This window comes from Pongo abelii, chromosome 9 (genome assembly GCF_028885655.2).
Source record: "Pongo abelii isolate AG06213 chromosome 9, NHGRI_mPonAbe1-v2.0_pri, whole genome shotgun sequence".
Lineage (NCBI taxonomy): Eukaryota > Metazoa > Chordata > Mammalia > Primates > Hominidae > Pongo > Pongo abelii.
This window is the reverse complement of record NC_071994.2, coordinates 126,239,006-126,246,126: the sequence shown is the minus strand read 5'-3', so window position 1 is coordinate 126,246,126 and position 7,121 is coordinate 126,239,006. Positions and strand designations below refer to the sequence as shown.

Sequence of the window (7,121 nt, the reverse complement as noted above, 5' to 3'; positions counted from 1 at the left end):
GTCATTTCCATTTTTACAAACCAAGAAAGCATCTCAGCAAAGGTATTGTTTCCGCCTGAAGGCTTTGCAGCAAATTTGGTAGTGGAACTTGATTGGGAGGCGGAGGTTGCAGTGAGCCGAGATCGCACCATTGCACTCCAGGCTGGGCGACAGAGTGAGACTCCTTCTCAAAAATAAATAAATATAAAAATAAAAAATAAATAAATAATAAATAGACAACTTAAAATTTATAAATAAATAAATAAAAGACTGGAACTTGGGTTTTGGCTGTAAGCCTAAACACTCGAGACACCAAGCCTAACTGAGGGGGCTATTCATTTTGGACAGTGAGTGCCGAATATTCGCATATTCTACAGCTGTCAGTTCACCACTAACACAGGCAGAATGTGCTCCTGGCTGCGGCAGAGGAGACCTCTGGGATCTGCCAAGGAAAGTGGGCTGCCATGGAGGTAGTGAGATCCCAGGCTTCAGGAGCCACCAAGAAGAGGTCTGACTAAAATGATTTGGGTTGCTGCAGAGGATATTCAAGAATGGGGTGTCAGGGTGCAAGGAGGAGGGAGCTGCGTTAGATTACTTCCAGCTTCCTTTCAGACACCCCCCAGCATAGGGGCCAAGCCCAAGCCGGCAGCACAGCTCCACTCTCGGGGGGAGGCGGGCTGGGCTGTGCATTCATTTCCCCACCTTTTCATTCGCGGCAGCCTGCCACCGGTTGTTGGGCATCCATAGCTTAATTTGAACAAGTGGGCTCTGGTTTCCTGAGGCGAACTGTCCGGGCGCCTCAGCCATCCATCAGTATTCTCTTCAGTCCCCCGGCAGCTGCTCACTCCAGGCTGGCTCAACCTGCACTGACCTCATCTTCCCACACAGAGCAGAGGAGGATTTGGAAAAAATTAGTTATATTAGTGACTCCCCGAAACACTCCGTTTACTTGTGATATGACAAATATTTCAGCCATTAGGATCTCTCCGTCTCTTATCATCTTAAATGCACTCACTTACATTCCAAATCACTACTTAATTTAAAAGCCTATTTGTTGAGATTGTGACAGGCCCAGGGAAAAAGAGAGACAGACACTCACTCAGCTCTGGCTGGAATAGAATCAGATTTGGAACTTTGATTGAATCTTTCTCCCCAAGACTTATGCTCAGTCAGGTATCATCTAAACACTTAGGGCACAAGAGACTTACAGGGCACCCACACTGTAGAGATTTATAAGGTCTGCTTCGAAGTGGCCATGTGGCATGGTGACCTTGGGCAAATGACTTCATTCCTGAGTGTCCTTATGCTTTCTGACCCCTGGATACGGTGACGCATTTGGTGAATTTCTTTTTTTTCTTTTGAGACAGAGTCTCGCTCTGTCGCTCAGGCTGGAGTACAGTGGCATGATCTCCCGTCACTGCAACCTCTGCCTCCCAGGTTCAAGTGATTCTCCTGCCCCAACCTCCTGTGTAGCTGGGATTACAGGCACATGCCACTATGCCAGGCTAATTTTTTTTCTTTGTATTTTTAGTAGAGACAGGGTTTCACCATGTTGGCCAGGCTGGTCTCAAACTCCTGACCTCAAGTGATCCATCCACCTTGGCCTCCCAAAGTGCTGGGATTACAGGCGTGAGCCACCGTGCCTGGCCTGGTGAACATTTATTGAACCCCTAACAGGTGCTAGGCAACATGATAGATTCTGAGGATACAAAGGTGAACTTCCTGCAAAAAATTGTTCTTAGTTTCTTATTAATAACCAGCATTTATAAAACACTATTTGCCAACTATGTGAAATACTCCACATGCCTTCTTTCATTTAATCCTTGCCATAATCCTATGAGGTAAGCTACATTGTATTCGCATTAACAAATGAGGAGACTATTCTGTCTGACTCTTCAATCCATAATATTAAGCACCATGCAGTACCGTCTCCCTATATAGAACTTACCCTATTGGAATTTGTATGTTTGTTTGTTTTTTTGAGACAGAGTCTTACTCTGTTGCCCAGGCTGGAATGCAGTGGGGCAATATCAGCTCACTAAGGGTTCAAGCTGTTCCCCTGCCTCAGCCTCCTGAGCAGCTGGGACTACAGCCATGCGCCACTACATCTGGATTTTTTTTTTTTTTTTTTTTGTATTTTTAGTAGAGATGGGGCTTTGCCATGTTGCCCAGGCTGGTCTCAAACTCCTGACCTCAAGTGATCCAGCAGCCTCAGCCTCCCAAAGTGCTGGGATTATAGGTGTGAGCCACGTGACACCTGGACAGAATTTACCCTATTGGAATTTGTAAATGGGAAGTTCCCAGAACAGACCATGTTCTATAGACTTGTGTATTGTGTGTCAAGGTATTGATACTCTTTTGGATCTGCAAGAGCAACAAAATTACCCTCAGCATGCCCGGGCGTGGTGGCTCACACCTGTAATCCCAGCACTTTGGGAGGCCAAAGCAGGAGGATCAGGAGGTCAAGAGATAGAGACCATCCTGCCCAATATGGTGAAACCCCGTCTCTACTAAAAATACAAAAATTAGCTGGGTGTGGTGGCATGCCCCTGTAGTCCCAGTTCCTTGGGAGGTTGAGGCAGGAGAATCTCTTGAACCCGGGAGGTGGAGGTTGCAGTGAGCTGAGATCGCACCACTGCACTCCAGCCTGGTGACAGAGCGAGACTCCATCTCGAAAAAAAAGAAAAATAAAAAATAAATAAATAAATAAATAAATAACCCTCAGCATATAAGAGGTGAGGACTGGCTGGGCACACTGGCTCACACCTGTAATCCCAGCACTTTGGGATGCCAAGGTGGGTGAATCACCCAAGGTCAGGAGTTTTGAGACCAGGCTGGCCAACATAGTGAAACCCCTTCTCTAATAAAAATACAAAAATTAGCCGGGCGTGGTGGTAGGTGCCTGTAATCTTAGCTTCTTGGGAGGCTGAGGCAGGAGAATCGCTTGAACCTGGGATTCAAGTGGAGGATTGAACCCGGGGTTCAAGTGGAGGTTGCAGTGCAGATCACGCCACTGCACTCCAGCCTGGGCAACAGAGAGAGACCTGGTCTCAAAAAAAAAAAAAAAAAAAAAAAGGTCCATCATGCCTGTCATCACAGCCTAGCTAGCACACATCTGAAATCTTGCTATTTAAATTATTTTATACATTTTCTTTTCCTTTATTTAGGACTCTTGTTCCCTTTGCGATCTTGGCTAACTACCAGCTTCCCCAAATCTCCAAAGCTTCAGCATTTTTCAGCTGCATTAAAGAGAAAAAAGAAAGGAGAAGCATCCTACCTGAGCTTGTTTTTTCTTTAATTAGTATTAATTTTGACAAGTTATAATCTTATGTAATTATGGGATACACAGTGATGTTATGATCTACGTATACAGTGTGGAATGATTGAATCAAGATAATTAACATACCCATTACCTTAAATACTTATTTATCCCTCCTGTTTAACTGCTACTTGGTACCCTTTGACCAACATCTCCACATTCCTCTCACCTCCCAACCACCGTTCTACTCTCTGGTTTGAGTTTGATTGTTTTAGATTCCACAGATAAATGAAAATATGAGGATTTTGTCCTTCTGCGCTGATTTCACTTGGCTTATTTTTATTTATTTATTTGTTCTGAGACAGAGTCTCGGTCTGTCACCCAGACTGGAGTGCAGTGGCCTGATCTCGGCTCACTGCAACCTCCGCCTTCTGGGTTCAAGCAATTCTCCTGCCTCAGCCTTCTGAGTAGCTGCGACTACAGGCACCCGCCACCACGCCTGGCTAATTTTTTGTATTTTAGTAGAGACAGTGTTGCTCAGGCTGGTCTCGAACTCCTGAGCTCAGGCAATCTGCCCACCTCGGCCTCCCAAAGTGCTAGGATTATAGGCGTGAGCCACCATGCCCGGCCTCACTTAGCTTATTGCCCTCCAGGTTCATTCATGTTGTCGCAAGTGACAGAATTTTCTTCTTTTTAATGACTGTTTAGTACTCCATTGTTTATATGTACCACAGTTTCTTTATTCATTCATCCCTTGATGAAGCCTTAGGTTGATTTCACATCTTGGCTATTGTGAATAATGCTGTAATGAACATGGAGTGCAGATAGCTTTTTGACATAGTGATTTTTAAAAAAAATTATGACTCCAAATGGCTTCTTTTTTTGTTTTGTTTTGTTTTGTTTTGTTTTTTGAGACAGAGTTTCACTCTTGTTGCCCAGGCTGGAGTGCAGTGGTGCGATCTTGGCTGACTGCAACCCCAGCCTCCCAGGTTCAATCGATTCTCCTGCCTCAGCCTCCTGAGTAGCTGGGATTACAGGTGCTCACCACCACGCCCAGCTAATTTTTTGTATTTTTAGTAGAGATGGGGTTGGCCCATGTTGGCCAGGCTGGTCTCAAACTCCTGACCTCAGGTGATCCACCCGCCTTGGCCTCCCAAAGTGCTGGGATTACGGGTGTGAGCCACCATGACCGGCAGTTTTTTTTTTGTTTGTTTGTTTTTTTTTGAGACAGAGTCTCACTCTGTCACCCAGGCTGGAGTGCAGTGGCATGATCTCACTGCAACCTCTACCTCCTGGGTTCAAGTGATTCTTTTGCCTCAGCCTTCCAAGTAACTGGGATTACAGGTGCGCACCACCATGCCAGGCTAATTTTTGTATTTTTAGTAGAGACGGGGTTTCACCACGCTGGCCAGGCTGGTCTCGATCTCCTGAACTCAGGTGATCCGCCCGGCTTGGCCTCCCAAAGTGCTGAGATTGCAGGCTTGAGCCACCACATCCGGCTGTAAGCTTCATTTTTTATTTAGCTTTCTGACTGTGCTTGTGCCTTCAACACTTTCGCAATGGTTTTCTGCTCCTTGATAAGGAAATCACTCTTGATCCTGTCATGAACACATCTAACACACACAGAACCACCAGAGGCCCTGCTGACATATTTTTTGTTTGGGGCAATCTCCTAGGAACTTTAGGTCTCACAGCACAAACTTCAAAATGAAGTCTGCCTGGACACATGCCCACATGCAGATTTTGGTGCTTTCCCAACCTTCCTGGTATAAAGGTAAACAATTCTATTACCAGGTGTTCGGGACAGCCTAGTTTTGTTAGAGACTGAACTGTAGGAAAGCCTACAGCAGTATGTCAAATGCTGGACCATTCCGAGTGCCTCTAGACCACATCCCCGGAAGAGCAAACATACTGATTTCAAGTCCTTAGGGCATAGACCCAGATGTGGGATTTCTGGATCGTATGGCAATTTTATTTTTAGTTTTTTTTTGAGGAAACTTCATACAATTTTCCATAATGGCTGTACTAGTTTACATTCCCACCAAGAGTGGAGAGGGGTTCCCATTAAAAAATGGGCAAAGGAGCTTGAATAGACATTTCTCAAAAGAAAACAGGACAGGTGCAGTGGCTCACGCCTGTAATCCCAGCACTTTGGTAGGGCGAGGCAGGTGGATCACCTGAGGTCAGCAGTTTGAGACCAGCCTGGCCAACATAGTGAAACCCCGTCTCTAATAAAAATCCAAAAAATTAGCTGGACATAGTGGCGCACACCTGTAATCCCAGCTACTTGGGAGGCTGAGGCAGGAGAATCACTTGAACCCGGGAGGCAGAGGTTGCAGTGAGCCGAGATGGCGCCACTGCACTCCAGTCTGGGTGACAGAGCGAGACTCCATCTCAGACAAACAAATACAAATACCAACTAATAGATGAGAAAATGTTCAACATCACTAATCATCAGGAGAATAAAAATTAAAACCACAATGAGTTCTTACCTCACACATGTCAGAATGGCAGCATCAAAAAGATGAAAGATAACATGCACGTTGGCAAGGATGTGGAGAAATGGGCTAGGGTTTTGAAGATTGAGATCAGAAATAGCAGACTCTTTGGGATGCAGTGTGGAGGTAACAGGAGATATCAGCTTGGGTGACCCTCAGGACCTCTTTCTGTGCTAAGTGACTCAGCCCCTCACTTTTCTGCCGTAGCTGGTTGGTTCAGAAGTAGACTCTTAACCTAAAGTTGGCAATCTTGCAGCCAAGAGGCCAGGGCACCAGACTTAGGAGCAGTTATGTTAATGACAAATACAGAGAGACTTTGCACAATTCCTGATGCTGAGAGCCCCAGAGGTGGTTATCTACTGCTGTGTGACAAACTACCCCAAAATGTGGTGGCTTGAAACCACAACTTATTGCTCGTGATTCTGTGAGTTGGTTGGGCAGTTCTTCCTCTGGTCTGTGGGCAAACTCATGTAGATACATTCACGTGGTGTTGACTGTGAGCTGAGCTTAGCCAAGAGCCTGGCATAGGTTTCTTTCCACATGGTCTTGCATCCTACTGGAGTCTAGACCAGACTTTTTCACACGGCAAAGGCAGTGTTCCAGGAGGGAGAAGATACGGCCTTTCTGGGATGCTGTGGCCCATGTCTTCTCCAGCATTCTATCATTGAAAACATTTCGTAAGGCTGGTCCAGATTCAAGGGGTCTACTTTTTGATGGAAGGAGCTGCCAATCATTGTTACCAGTGACAACCATTGTTTATAGATGGACTGTGGCTGATTAAAAGCAGATAAAAATTATTTGTGGCCTTTCCTATTAAAAGGTGAAGTATGAACACTTGAATCTGGGATGTCCTGATGACGTTCTTTGGCCAGCAGAGCGCGGTGGGAGCGATGCTGTAGTACGGCTGCCAGGATGGGCCTTGCAGTTCCACTCCTACTCTCTTGGACCATTGCCCACGGTGTGATGGGAAAAAGCCCAGTTTAACCCTGGAGGATGAGAGACCACGTGGAGAGAATGGCCCCATCTTCACAGCTTTCCCAGCTGAGTCCTGCCCCAGTCTCTCCACCAGCTGGATGTTGTCACCTGAGTGAGTTTTAGAAGAAACCAACAGAAGAACTTCTAGCCAGTCCCTCCACACAATTCTGAGAAACAGGACACTGCCGTTGTATTAATCAGCTGTGTTTTGTGATGCTGCAATAGCTGATTAAAACAGCTCGCAGGGCCCTCCCGCGGCGGGTGATGGTTTGACACTTCCTTTGATTCTCCGGCTACGCTTCTAACAGGTTTTTTCCTAACAAGTCATTTTTTTCCCCTCAAGTCAATGAGTACCTATTTCTGTTTGTTGCTTGTAGCTAAGACCATCTAACAGAGCCCCAAGCCAAAGG

The 7,121-nt window shown here is 45.9% G+C and overlaps 1 pseudogene; it reads right to left on the bottom strand.

The window, feature by feature from the left end:
• Nucleotides 1-4,757: 4,757 nt before the first annotated feature.
• On the bottom strand, nucleotides 4,758-5,108 carry LOC100436056 (large ribosomal subunit protein eL34-like; annotated as a pseudogene).
• Nucleotides 5,109-7,121: the final 2,013 nt, after the last annotated feature.